The following is a 12,423-nucleotide window of genomic DNA, read 5'->3' on the forward strand; positions in this document are numbered from 1 at the left end:
TAGAGATAGATAGATAGATAAATTGATTGACAGAAAGATAGGTACGTTATTATCTGCATGCCAACCAGTTATATGCCACAGAGGCAATTTCTATGTTTTACAAGTAACAAGACATTTCAAATTCTCAGCTAATAGTATGGACTTGTCATTAGTTCTTTGACCACCTGCTCTATCTAACAATCACCTCAAATTGTTTCTCTCAACTTACACCATGAGATTGTTGCTTTAGTAAGAGGGCATAAGGATCCCCTCAGGAAATACTGCAGGCACAGAACCCATCAAACAAACAAACTAGAAAATACCTATTTTCTGTGGTGTATAACCCCAACATATAAGTCTGGGGTAAAAATTATTTAGGGACACATTTAGCAATTGTTGAGCCTGTTAAGGAGTGTTGCATTGATGACTTCTAAGGTGCCTTGGACCCTCAAATTATAAGGCCCTATTTTTTTTGGCAGTGGAGAAGTTCAAGACAATGCTTTCAGTCTGGGATGAAGTCACCTAATGGCCTAGATAACTATTCAGAATAGAGGAGGATGGATGGATGGATGGATGGATGGATGGATGGATGGATGGAGAGATTAATGTAACAAGTAATGAGCAAACCCTCCAAGAAAATTGTCCTGACTGATTTCATTGATTCCAACATTTCTCTGGCCATCACTCTGCTCCTAAAATATAGGCTGGGGCAAATGTAGGTTTACAGTTTTCCTATGGAAGATAATACAATAATTAATAAATAAGAATACAAGAATAAGCTCTGTGTTTCACATACTCATAAATCTACTTTTGCCCACCCTGTGTTATGTGGGTGAGGGTGGATAGATAGGGAAATGGTGATCTCAAAATTGAGCTTAAGCCAAGAGCGATCAGTAAGTGTCATGTCAGGTATTCGATACCTACCCAATAAGCCGGAAGTGAACATCACTCCCGCCATTTTACAGATGCAGACAGTGAGGCCCGTACAGAATAAACGATTGGCCTAAGACCAGAGAGCTAGCACAGGGCAGTGCCCAAATTCAACCCCAATTTTGTTTGATCCATGACCCATGTAACTCGTCATTATGCTGAGATTAGCATCTGTAAAGTCATTTTTTTCTGTTTTAAATATATTTTTATTGATTTTTTACAGAGAGGGAGGAAGAGGGATAGAGAGTTAGAAACATCGATGAGAGAGAAACATCAATCGTCTGCCTCCTCCACACCTCCTACTGGGGATGTGCCCGCAACCAAGGTACATACCCTTAACCGGAATCGAACCTGGGACCCTTCAGTCCACAGGCCAACGCTCTATCCACTGAGCCAAACTGGTTAGGGCAGCATCTGTAAAGTATTGATGGAATAATGCCCAGGGTGGTATTACCCACAGATGTGCAGATGTGTGTGGCTCTGCTCTTTGACCATAAAGTAATATTCCAGTGGTTATAGTGTGATCTTTTTTTTCTGACGCTGTAGTGAAGGACCGGGATGACAGAATGCACGGAGGCCCCAGACAGTGGTGACATGAACAATAACGCCGCTCCCGGTGCCGGGAGACGCTCTGTTCGGAGGAAGTCATTTCAAGAGCTCTCTCACTTCAGCTGCTATGCTAAGTTAGTTTTGCATCCAGGCAGTTAGACAATGAGTGCATCTGGCACCAACACCTTTCTCGATGCCTACCTGTCCAATCCCTGCTTAGCTGGCTCAGAACAGCTGCACTAAAATCAAAACACTACGCAATGACTGTCACCAAGCCACCTGTGGAATCCAGGGACGCGAAAGGATAAGTCCCTCATTTAATTGTAAATGGGCACTCCTTGCAGTCCAATTCAGAGAGCCGTCACTTCGAAGTGTTAATGCCATTGATTGCCGCGTACCTGGGATAATGGCATTTCTCAACATCTGCTTTCATTTAAAATGTCGAAATTGCCTTTGTGTTCCGTTCTGTGGGTGCCGCTTGGTAATGAGGCTGTACCTGCTTGTGAAACAGGAGGGTGGAACATGACAAGCGGGAACCCAAACAAAATATTATTAGTGAATATTTGCAGCTGCTGGTGGGACTTGCTGAGTTGCTGCCAGCATCGATGACAGAATCCATCTTGTAAAATGTGCCTAGGATAAATATCAACCCGGAGTGATTAGCAAAGGTTGTTAATTCATAAAAGGCTTGCAAGCAAACCCGCAATTTGATTGCCACCCCTAACAGGATGTCCCTTTTGCCAGGCAACCAGGGGCTTGAGCTCTTGATGTGACTGTCACTGACACACTCTTGGCTTTCTTTTTTGTACCTTGAGATGTTTAGTCTGGAAGAATATAAAGGGCCCTGGCTGGTGTGGCTCACTTAGTTGGGTATCATCCCATGCACCGAGGGGTTGCTGGTTCGATTCCCAGCTGGGCACATGCCTGGGTTGCGGGCTCAGTCCCTGGTAGTGGATGTGCAGGAGGCAGTTGATTGACATTCTGCTCTCACGTCGACGTTTTTCTCTCTTTCTTCCTCTCCCTCCCTCCCTCTCTCTCTAAAAATCAATTTTAAAAAAACGTCAAATTAGAAAAAGGAAGGTTCTGCACGTTTAGTGAAATATAAAGGAAAGCGCATGTACGTCTTAAAAGGCTCATGTCCAAACTTCTCAGAAGCCACTGGGGCAACATCATCCTTCTGGAACCCTCCCTCCCAAGTGCCCATGACAGGCATCTGACTCTGTTTTACTCATTTGGCATTAATCATATTTTTCCTTCTCATGGGGAAGCCTTTTAATTCTTTATCTCCCTGTGTATTCTGCACTTTCGTCAAGGGCATCTGTTCTTACCTCTTTTCTCGGATCTTGACTCCATCCTAGCCCCCGATGCTTGATCCTGGCACCCAGTACTTCTCATCAACTATTTCTTAAGTAAATAACTATTCAGTACGTCAGTGAACAAATGAATGTGTAGTCTTCCTGATGCAGGAATTGACTTACAAGGCAAGAGTTCTAGGTAACACTGGAATAGGTAAGAAAGTTTGCACCGTGAGGCTCTTGAGATCACACCTTGAAGTCAAATCTCTTACTCTAACCTCTGTCCTGGATTCTTACTGCCTGTGGAGTCCAGTGGATGACTAAAAAGAGTCATCAAGATCTGCTGTCACCTAAGGGTGATCGGCAAAGGCTGTTAGGTCATGAGCAACTTACACACAAATTGATGTATTTTCACACCCGATGGCTCGTCTTGTGACTTGGACTCTTGGCCTTTCCTGGGGTTCAGCTGGAGCACCCAGTGAGCACCCAGGATGTCCAATGTCAGGGCGGAAGGGAGCGGGGGCTTGCCTTGGGTGCCTCCCAGACCTCCCCCTTGTTCTGGCCCTGCTGTTTACAAAGCACATTAGATAACCGTTCCTAGTTTTAGAATCTCATTTCATTCTAAACTGACCTAGTCTAAGAAATCCAGCCTCTTGGGGCAATGACTTCCAAGATGTCTTCATAGGAGAGAGAAGAGCAATTGTGGGGAAGGGTGCCCCCTGGAGGCCGGGATAGCTGCCCGCTGGGACTGCCCTCCCAGCACTGCCTGTGCAACCTCAGGCGAGTCCTGTCACCTGGTTATTCCCAAGGCCAAATGGGAAAAATAATGTCTGCTCTTCCGGGTGCCTGTGGGGATGGCCCGGGTCCTGTGTAGTAAAACACTCGGTGAACTATCAGTATAAACCAGGATACGTGGTGAAGCATCGGGTGACTGACTCGTTTTTAAAATCACTGCCTTTTCCTGAGTGTTTACCTCGGGCCATGCATTGTACTGAGTGCTATGCACACTATTTCCTCCAATGCCCAGATGATCCCTAAGGTAATTAGGACCATCCCTGTTGTACTGATGGGGAACTCAATAGGAGAAGGTACCTGATACCAGCCCCAAGGTCGCAAGTCAGCTAGGATTGAGCCCAAGTCAGTCAAATGCTAAAGCCCAACACGCTGACCATCCGGTATTTTATTGGGAGTTGGTCCAGTGGAGACCATTCTGCAAGGCAGCGCCTGCTCTTCGTTTGCAGTAGTTCAGGTAAAGACAGGACGACAGTTGTTCCTCTTGTTACCTGTGATTGAGGGGCACCTTCCCACACCTAGCACCCCTCTAACTTCAGGTGCAAGTCCAGGATGACATGTACCTAAAAGCAAACATTCCCTTTAACGCCGTCACTGTGGGGTATGCCTTCTTATGTAGGGGTGCAGTCAGACCTTTGCAATGGTTTAGAAATCTCTAAGCATTTTGTTAAACTGATTCAAACGCTGAATAGCCTCTAAAGTGCATCCCTGTTTCCCTCGCGCCCAGAAGGAGCAATTCTCTCACCCTTTAGTGTAATCCAGGTCTCCCGGCACCAGGGATGTAACGAGGCATCCGAGTCCGGAAGGCCCTCAGTCGCCTGTTTCCTCAGATTCGTTCTTAATGTTCAGGGGCACAAAGAGGTGGGTGGCATTTGGTTCATCTCTTTTATTTATCTAAATGCAAAGCAGTAAAACAAGGAAATCCAGACAAAACTGAAGACAGTGTGGATGGGGGGAGCACCCCAAAACCAGACAAATGTGAGCCCCTTTCCCCACCATAGCCTAACAGCCTGGGAAAGGTGTCCCTGCTGCCTTCCATTGCTTCATCTTCAACCTGAGGACAAAGAAGCTGCAGCAGAAAGTCTGTCCTCCGCAGGGGACACGTCAGGTCAGCAATGAAATGTCCTTCCTGGCCGGTGTGGCTCAGTGGTTGAGCATCGACCCATGAATCGGGAGGTCATGGTTCTATTCCCGGTCAGGACACATGCCCGGGTTGTGGGCTTGATCCCCAGTTGGGGGCAGCCAATCAGTACTTCTCTCATCATTGATGTTTCTCTCTCTCTCTGAGATCAATAAAAACATGTTCAAAACATGGTTGGGGAGCACCTCAGGCATCCTGATGGATGTCATTTGTCCCCTCCTGTCTCACAGCCACATTCCTGGAGACGTGGGGGCTTCAGGCTGAAGTCCCGCAGGCTCCCACTCTTCACAGCCCATCCCCACACTCTGGAAGGAAGCCAGCACCTGCTGAGCGATGTCTCCAGACACCTCAAACAGATATTTCCCGGAACATCCAAGTCCTGGAAGTTCAAAGCAGAAATGAAATTTGAAAAACCTGGAGGAAATTCAGAGGAGAGGGAAGAAATGAGGACCCAAAGGCCGGGGAGACAAAGGGACCCATTTAATGCACAGCCATAAAGGAATCTAGCTAGTGGCTGGTCACGTGGTAACATGGAACGGGGCCGGGTAAGGCAGTAATCATAGCGAGGAAACATGTGAGGCCTCTAGGGCTGTGACTCATTCATTCATTATCCAATCATTAATTCTGCAGTTTCTGAGCATCGTGCCAGGCGCACGGTTAGGGGTGGGGATATAAGGGTGATCTCAGCCAAGCAGAGTCCCCACCTCATGGCACTCACTATCTAGCAAGAGAAATGGTGTCAACTTAATGGTCACAAAATAGACAGATATTCCTGTGCCATGGTGATAGGTACTGAGAGGAGGAGGCCTTTGAGCTATGGACGAATGTAATGGGTGGGTAGGTCTCTATTCAAGGAAGTCTTCTCTTAGGGGGGTCTGAAGGGTGCCTAGGAGTTAACCAGCCTTGGGGCGGGAGAGCTCTCCAACCTCCGTAGGAGTGACTAGTAAAGAAGGTGAAGAACAGGAAAGACCCACGAGGAAGAGCAGGAGGCAGCACCACTTAGTGTGGGCGGGGCCATTCGAGACCATGGGTCATCCTCCCAGTGGGCCCCTGTCCGGGGAGGTCTGGCAGGCTCAGATCCCAAAATGCTCCTGGCTGAACCCAACCAGGGAAAACTCAAAAGGAAGAATCTCCTTCAAAGGGTATTTCCTAAGAGGCTGCAGAGCCCCCACTTAGAGGAAGAGAAACGGATGACCCACATCAAGGACAATGACCTTCTGTGATATTGGCTTTCATTTCTCTGCAGCCCAGTTTTTTCATCTGTAAAACGGGGATAGGAAAACACCTACCTCCTAGAGTTGTTGTGGGGATTAATTGTGTAAGCGGATGTAGAGTGCTCAACCTGGGGGAAGCTGGGGCACCCGGGGTACATGGGATGGGGGGAAATCACATTTTATTTTCACTGACTTCTAGCAGGACTGTAGTATTCCCTGTAGTAATAAATATAGACAACCGTCGCAGTGGTAACAGCAGTTACCCGTGACCTTGCCACCAATTAAAATCTCAGATGTTTTCATATCACATCGCTGTTTATGCGGAAATCTCAAAATATGGTTCACACTCATCACTGTTACAATAGTTAGTAGACCTTTGCTTGATACCGTTATCCATCTATAATAACAAAAGCATAATATGCTAATTAGACCGGGCGGCCGAACAACCTTCTGGATGACCTTCCGGATGAAGCCAAGGCATTGGTAGCCACCAAGGCTGCGAGGGCCGAGCCCCTTGCACGAATTTCATACACTGGGCCTCTAGTACGTTGATAAAGAAGCACATACTTTACCTTACACAGACTTGTCTTTTAGCATTCTTCCCATTGTATTTCAGAGTAATTGCTTTCTTTTGTAATCCTATAGACTTTGTTTTATATTTGAAAAGTCTATTCTGAGAAGTCTGTAGCGTGCCCGGACTGCCAAGTTTAGGAATTCCTATTCTGTCTGGGTCAAGTTCGGAGTCTAAACATAATTCTGAGGATAATTCATACCGGAGAGCCCTATTTGGATTAAGTCTCCCAAGAGCCACAGTCTAGGTGTCTGCTGGATTGTGGGAAGCAGCTAGATCAAGAGTCAGAAGGCCCATATGGATAACTGGAAACCTCCCAGGGTGAGACGAGTGACTTTGGGCAAGTTATGCACCCTCTCTGAACAAATGAGCTTCATAACAAATCTTAGTCAGCATCATACCTGCCCCACGGGGCTGCCAAGAGTATGAATGAGATGATTTATGTGAAAGCACCTGTCACAGGGAGGCCCTGCCTAAGTGTTGTGTGAGTCTGGTCCAGGCTGTGAGCTCCTCAGTCCATTTGCACATGCAGATGTCAACTTTCGGGATGTGAATGCTTTTCTGTCTCCCTCCTGCTGGGACGGGGCCGCTGGTTTGCTCAGGGACGGCTCCAACAGCTCTGTGCCAAGACAAAACCTGTGCTCCCTTTCCCAGCCCTGTCCCCACCGGCAAACCCCGTGGAGCCGACGCGTGCAGGAGGATGGGCTTGAAAAGGGAAAACAATTTGTTCGGGGCGCCCTGGAGTCAGCCGCCCGCATGCTGGGCGTGTGGGCTTTTTCAGCTTCAATCAGCATCACATTGATCATATTCTGAGAGATGCTAATGAATCCAGAATGTCTACAGGTGGCTGCAGCCTGGCACCCCTGCTCTGCACCTGGTCCCTGCTCATCCTCCCTGCCTCCTGGAGGCAGCATGGCACCAGGGCGCCTGGACTGCTGCCCCTCTGGACCTGGCTGTCTTCCTTCGGCCCATGCCTCAGCTGGGAGCAGCAGAAATTCTGCTTTTTTCCCTTGGAGGCTTATCAGGTCGGTTGGTTTTTCCCTTACTCTCTTCTTTGGTTAAGTTCCGTGTGTGTGTGTGTGTGTGTGTGTGATGTGTGTGTGTGTGTTTGTGTGTGTGGGTGTGTGTGTGTGTGGGTGTGTGTGAGAGACGGGGGGGGGAATTAATTTATTGTGGCTGAAAAGATAGCAGACAGAATCCTGGAGACGGATTTGCCCCTCCTGATCCAAGGCACCGGCCTGGTGCTCACAGTGACAAAGCATGTCTCCACGCCAGGGACCCACCAGAGAGACCAGCCAGGCTCGGGAGTTAAATAGCTTCTGTTCTCTGAGGAGCTCAAAGCGCTTTAGAAACAGGGGCTCGTTTGGGGGCCCATGCTGACCTGGATTGGAAGCGCCCCAGGATCCTCCCAGGATGCGCATGTCTGAGACAGCCTGCGTGGCTGCTGAGGCCGTTCCGTCTGCGTCGCATCAGGGAAACAGAGGCACGCAGCCCGAGTTAGAGGAGCCCGAGATGGAAAGCAAAGGCCCTGGAGGTTAGATGAGCCCCTTTCAATCGGCTGTCCACGTCCTCCAGGCTCTGGTTGTTGCCTTTGCATCTCTCCCCATCTCAAGGGCTCAGGCTACGAAGCAGGAATATTCTGGAAAATGGCCAGATAAGCCCTTTCCCAAGGGCAGCAGTGTTGAAGCATAACTTGTTTTCGAAGGAGCAAAAGAAATCGTGAATAGGAAAGCAGCTGGCACAATGTGTTCCGCAGAGTAAGACACTCAGCAATGCTAGTTGAGTCCAGAACGTTTGGAGGGACTCAGGCCCAGGGGCCCAGCGCTTCGTCTGTCTCCAGGGGAGAATTTGTTTCCGTCCATTTGCCAGCTTCTGGGAGCTGCCCGCATTCCTTGGGTTGCGGCTTTCCAACTTCATCTTCAAAGCCAGCGTTGACCAGCCGGGTCTTTCTCACTCTCATCATTCTCACTTGGACTCCCTGCCTCCCTCTGTCACTTCCAAGGGCCCTTGTGATGCCACTGAGCCACCTGGACAACACAGATCTCTCCCCATCTCCAGGTCAGCGGCTCTCCCTTCCATGTAACAACACATTCACACGTTCGAGGAATTAAGGCATGGACATCTTTTTGTCGGGGGAGGGTGGGCATTAGTGTGCCTGTCACACCCAATAAGATAGGACTGATCATGTCTCCTCCTCTATAAATGACAGAACTGAGGGTCATGCTAGTTATATAGTTTTTCCAAGGTCACACACACACACACACACACACACACACACACACACACACACACACCAAATGCTACTCGGTCTTGTAGGGGCTCAGGCTAAGAAGCAGGAATATTCTGGAAAATGGCCAGATAAGCCCTTTCCCAAGGGCAGTGGTGTTGTTTGGAAGAGAACTTGAATGATCACTATGCCTTTCCACCCACACATGGAAATGTAACTTTCTACCAGCTTAGAGTTGCGGGGGGGGGGGGGCATTGCTGGGGTCCCCCTGCCAGCTCTGTGGCCCTGGCAGAAGTGGGGGGGAGGCTTTTGTAGGAGAATCGTCTAGGATTGCTGGCTTATCTGTGCCTGAGAACTGAAGAAACAACATTTCTCATAGCCAGTAAAGACTGATAATCAACTCTGTGGCCAGGGGACTCCATTCACAGGGAAGCAACAGAGGTTTTCAGTGCATCAACCCTTTCGGTCCCAGGGGAGATAAGAGGGAGTGTTTTGAGCTCTTTTAAAACACCATTTCCCGAGGTGTCTCAGACCTAGAGAACTCAGCACCCGTCCCGCAGGGCACCTCCCAGACCTCGGAGCAGGGCTGGCCCAGCTGCTCCACCTCCCCTCGTGCAGGCATCGCCACCCGGGGGCCACTCTCTGAGCCTGGGTGGCAGACCTGGCTCCTGAGACATGGGACCTTTAATCCTCAGAGACACCCCTTGAGGCAGGTCTCACCACTCTGACACTTCCTTTCCCTCTAAATAAAACATGGGGATAAGGAAGCTGTCAACAGCCAATAAATGACAAAGGTAGGATTCGAACCCAGGCCTGTTTGGCTCCACCCCATGCCCTGGCCACTTGGTGTTCTGCCCCTCATGGCCTGCTCTGCCTGCTGAGCCTCTGCTCATACTTTTCCTCCCAGAGGCCTCTCACCACATCTCCATCTGTCAGAACCTCCCAGCCCTTTGTCTTAATGGAAGTAAAATGGGGCACTGTGTATTGGTGTACCCCCAGAACAGTACCCGGCTCTGACTATATAAGTAGGCTGTACATAGTAAGTTTCTAAAATTATAGCATAAATGAATCCTATATAATAAAGAGCTAATATGCTAATTAGACCCGATGGCAGAATGACCTTCTGGACCGACCAGTGGGCGGGGCCACGAGGGCCGAGGCAGGCAGGGCTGCGAGGGCTGAGCCCCTTGCATGAATTTCATGCTTCGGGCCTCTAGTGAAAGAATAAAAAGTTGTTGGAAATATTTTGAATATAAGTTTCAAATGAGTCCTTAAATTAGTCAGCTCTGGTCAAATGGAACCCAGGTGTTCTAGACCCCAATAGGATGCAGAGCTCAGCTCTGGATGTTTGGTGTGGGGTCCAGGTAAGGATCATCTCCGCCCCCTTCTGGATCAATCCGATACAGGCCAAAGGGCAAGAACCACTGCTATACAGGAGCATTGTTCGTTGCTTCTGAAACTGGCCTAAGGCTCTAATTCAGTGGTTCTCAACCTTCCTAATGCCGCGACCCTTTAATACAGTTCCTCATGTTGTGGTGAACCCCAACCATAACATTATTTTCGTTGCTACTTCATAAATAATTTTGCTACTGTTATGAATCGTCATGTAAATATCTGATATGCAGGATGTATTTTCATTGTTACAAATTGAACATATAGCATAGTGATTAATCACAAAAACAATATGTAATTATATATGTGTTTTCCGATGGTCTTAGATGACCTCTGTGAAAGGGTCGTTCGACTCCTAACCCAAAGAGGTCGCAACCCACAGGTTGAGAACCGCTGCTCTAGTTAAACTATCTGCAGGTGGAGTCCTTTGGACAGGCCTTCGGGTTGGCACAACTGACCCTCTCACCCTATGCTCAGAGAGGCCTGTGAGGACCGGATGCTCCAGGCAGTCTTCCAGGCTCTGACCTGAGCCCCGCCCACTGGCCCCATGCTGTTGTAGGTGCAGGAGACCCGCTGTAGGGATCTGAATCAGGCAGCTGTTGCGTGTGTCTAATTGGGAGTCTGCCCTGAAGGCCCATCTATCAATCCTGCCAGAGACAAGCAGCAGGAAAGAGCAGCCTCCCACACAGCAGGCCTGCCCACCCCTGCGCGTCCACACCTCATTATGCCCGAAACGCATGTTCCTGTTGTTCTGTTGTGACAGGCAGGGTGGAGCGACGTCAGGCAGCTGTTTCCCTTGGCCTTGTGTTCCCCTGAACAGCACAGGGGGCTGGACCTGGACTCAGAAAGGGGACTCGAGTGCCCTTGACCTGGGAGAGAACAGCGCACAGTGAGGGGAGCCCGGTGGCCAGGCCTGAGCCTGGCAGACCTGCCCAGCACTCCAGGCTTCCCAGCATACTCGGACTTTCAGATTTTCTTGCCATTCTTCTGCTGACGTCATGGGCTTGAGGCCCCGTCTCCCTTCCCCTCCCACTAGGCTGGTGGGGGTCTAGAGCCCTAAAGGTGCTCACACATCCTCACCAGGCTCTCTGCGTCTTTCACCTTCATTTCAGTTCAACCGCATATTGAGTGTTCACCATGGATCAGGCCTTGGACCCGGGCTGGTGTCTCAGGATACGTTCTCTGCCACTGGGAGGCACACAGTCTAATAAATAATGGTTCCTAGCTAAGGAGGTGGAATGGATATAAAAATCTCTGCAGAATTTGGGAACCAGACAGCAAGTGATGGGACTCTAGGTTGAGGCAGACCTAGAATCAGCAATTATAATAACTGAGTAGAGTTCACACCATGGGGGGAATCCCGTCAATCAACAAGGATGTATTTCTCTGTAGCATTTCTTAAGACTCCAGGTAAGTCTAAAGAACTTCACACACACACACACACACACACACTTCAAACCAGTGTCTCCTTTATACAACTCACATAGCCAAGTGGAGAGGTTAACATTTTATTGGAACCCTCTGGCATTCCCGTTGTTTTTACTTAATACAGTGGTTCTCAACCTGTGGGTCGTGACCACTTTGGGGGTCAAACGACCCTTTCACAGGGGTCACCTAAGACCATCGGAAAACACATATATAATTACATATTGTTTTTGTAATTAGTCACTATGCTTTAATTATGTTCAATTTGTAACAATGAAATTGGGGGTCACCACAACATGAGGAACTGTATTAAAGGTCGTGGCATTAGGAAGGTTGAGAACCACTGATTTAATAGATGCAGCAACTCTGTGAGAGAGATGTCATCATAATTAGGTGAGAACGCCGAGGCTCAGAGACGTTAGCTAACTGGCCCAAAGCCACACAGCCAGTAGATGGCAGAGGCAGAACTCCAGTGCCCTCTGCCTTCCTCCAAAGCCAATTGAGCTTTTCCTACTGGGCCACACTGCCTTTCTAAAAGCACTGACATTTTTCGTTGCTCACCCTTCCTAAGTCATGATGACCCAAAAGCAGTTGCAAAGAGCTCGCCTACAATCGGTGCCTCTTTGCTGCTGGAGGCCGTCCTCCATCCCCAGCTATGGAAGCATGGCATCAGCACTTGGCTGACGGCTCCCCGGCTGCGCAGTGCCCCTGCCCTCGCCACACAGACTCGCCTCACAAGCTGATGCGTGGCAGATGCTCCTGCCCACCTGAGAGCTGCCGTGCCAGGTGTCTGCTGAGTCGCAGCATCCTCAGAAGGTTCCCATACTCAGCAAGATGGAGCCACACTCATGTAGAGCAAGTGACTGTCCTCAGGCAGCTCGGGCTCTTCCCAGGGTCTCCTCCTGCTG

The sequence above is a fragment of the Myotis davidii genome, unplaced genomic scaffold (assembly GCF_000327345.1).
Source record: "Myotis davidii unplaced genomic scaffold, ASM32734v1 scaffold148, whole genome shotgun sequence".
Lineage (NCBI taxonomy): Eukaryota > Metazoa > Chordata > Mammalia > Chiroptera > Vespertilionidae > Myotis > Myotis davidii.